Below are 2,430 nucleotides of genomic sequence, written 5' to 3'. Positions count from 1 at the left end.
ACAAGTAATCTCGGCTGTTACCTCCACCACATGGCACCCGGCCCCGAAGCTCTCCAACTCATGGCTTATCCCGCTTCTCTTTGCTCTTACCTGCACCACATAGCACCCGTAAGCCAAGGCTCAGCAAGAAACACATAGATGTACTTATAAACAGTTATTCAATAGATTACAGATCATAAATAGCATGCTTAGCAGTAATAACTAACACTCATGCATGCACTCAATCCATTTAAGCAGCCATAGAGCCACATACGTGCCCATCGTACTATTCCTTTTGAAACGGCTATAGAGCTCGTAAGCGTGAACCACACTCTATATTCCAAGTGGCTATAGAGTCGTGCAAGCATATATCATGCTTGCGAGTTGGCCCATCCATTACGCCCTGTGTTTCGCACTCTATTGCCGACCACAACTTATAAGCAGAGTTTTTCAATCAGATACAAACAAATAAGCATCTATCATATAATAAAAATATGCACAATGCAATTTAATCATGTTTAATCAAACATTTTAAGCATGGTTATAACCATGTTTAATAACCAGGGTGCAAGCCCTAATCTCAGTCCAGGTGCAATTTTCTAACCTCAAGTCCTGAGCAAACTAGGTACGACGACCCTGAGTGCGATCCTTTCCTCCTGAGCCTAGCGGTACACCCTAGTCATAACCATAACGAGGAATATTCATCAAGAATCGAACCAATAAAGGCTTCCAGACCAAATCCTAGCCTTCGAGAACTTGAATTATGTTAGAATTAATGCCCTAAAAGCATGTAAAGACATTTTATTAATTTAAATAAAAGTACAATTTTATTATATTTGAATGTTATAATTAATGTTTTAATTAATTATATAATAATATTAAGAAAATTCCTTATTCATTCATGAGAATATGATTTTGTATTAGTATGAAAGAATTAAGATCATATATAATGAATAAAATTGTCAGTAAAATATTAAAGTAAATAATCTTTAATGAATGGTTACTAGTATGGTTTACTAAGCATACATGATATTCGGATTACTGATGTGGATAGACATCTTAGTAATATGTTGTATATAATAGAGATTATATATGATAAGACCGATGAGAATTAAATATCTTTATAAACTTATTGTTTGACATAAAGATTTAATTCTTATCACAAGAGATGATCATTTGTAGATCAGTCTAAATCTTGAGTATTCATGAACTCCTGTTTATGTTTATTGGATCTTTTGATTTACTCGTTAAGGTTTCTTAGTATAATGACTTTTGTTTTGGAGATTCAATATCATGAATGACTGAGAACATGATTTACAATAATAAAATTCATACTTTCCTAATGGATCGAATATGGGTTCCATTAAGAGTTAATTCTATAACTGAATAGTTATTGAGCTCAAAACTATAATTTGATTATAGATTAATTATTCACCGGTGAATAAATGGTACTTAAGGATCAAGAGGTAATTAGACGGGGAAAACAGTAATTTTGATCAACTCTAATTAACAAACTAATAAATGGAGGACATAATTACATTTATTGATTATATCAATGGACTACAAGAGAAAACTATGTAAATATAATTCTATAAATACTTAGAGTGCAATTCCATATTTATAGTGAGGTTTTCATGGAATTAATAAATAAGATTATCAGATTAAAGAGTTTAATTAATAATCTGTTTTATTGGAGCTTCGTATTATAGGTCCATGGTCCTCATATCACATCTGTCCTACACTGTCAAGAGTAAGGATGCCATAAGGAAGATTTGTAGAGAGAATGACTAAATTACAAAGGAATTAATTTTCTAGGGCAAGAAAATAATTATGTGATAATTATGGGCAATTGATTAATTCTGAATTAATTAATTATTTAACTAAATAGTTTTTATATTGAAAAACTATAGGTTAAAATAAATATTAAACTTGTTTGGATTAATATATAAATAGAGATTAATAATTATCTTATTTAGAATAAGATATTTATTTAAAACTGATATTTTAAGATAAAGTTAATTTTGAATTAATTTATATTAATTTTTGGATAAATATATTATCTTAAATATTAATTAAACAAACAAATGAGAAAATTAGGGAAAACCCTAATGTGGCTCACGACACACTCATTGTATAGTGAGTGTGTGTGGCGCCACTCAGGGATAGAAATATTCCTAAGATTTGAATTTTGAATTTCAAATTTATTTTTTTATTTAATTATATTTAATTATTATTTTTAAATATGATTTAAATTAAATAATTAAATTTGGTAGTAACTGATCTGTTTTATTTTAAATAAAATAAATATTAATTAAATTAGTTAATTATCTTTATAAACATGAAAGAAGTGATACTTTCAGAAGAAGATTTTAAAAGTTGTTTTTGACTATTAGACTCTCTCAAGCAAAGAAACAATAGAATTTCCTAAACGTGAAATTATATAAATTTTTA

This window comes from Humulus lupulus, chromosome 5 (assembly GCF_963169125.1).
Source record: "Humulus lupulus chromosome 5, drHumLupu1.1, whole genome shotgun sequence".
Lineage (NCBI taxonomy): Eukaryota > Viridiplantae > Streptophyta > Magnoliopsida > Rosales > Cannabaceae > Humulus > Humulus lupulus.
Note: the sequence above shows the minus strand (reverse complement) of the source record.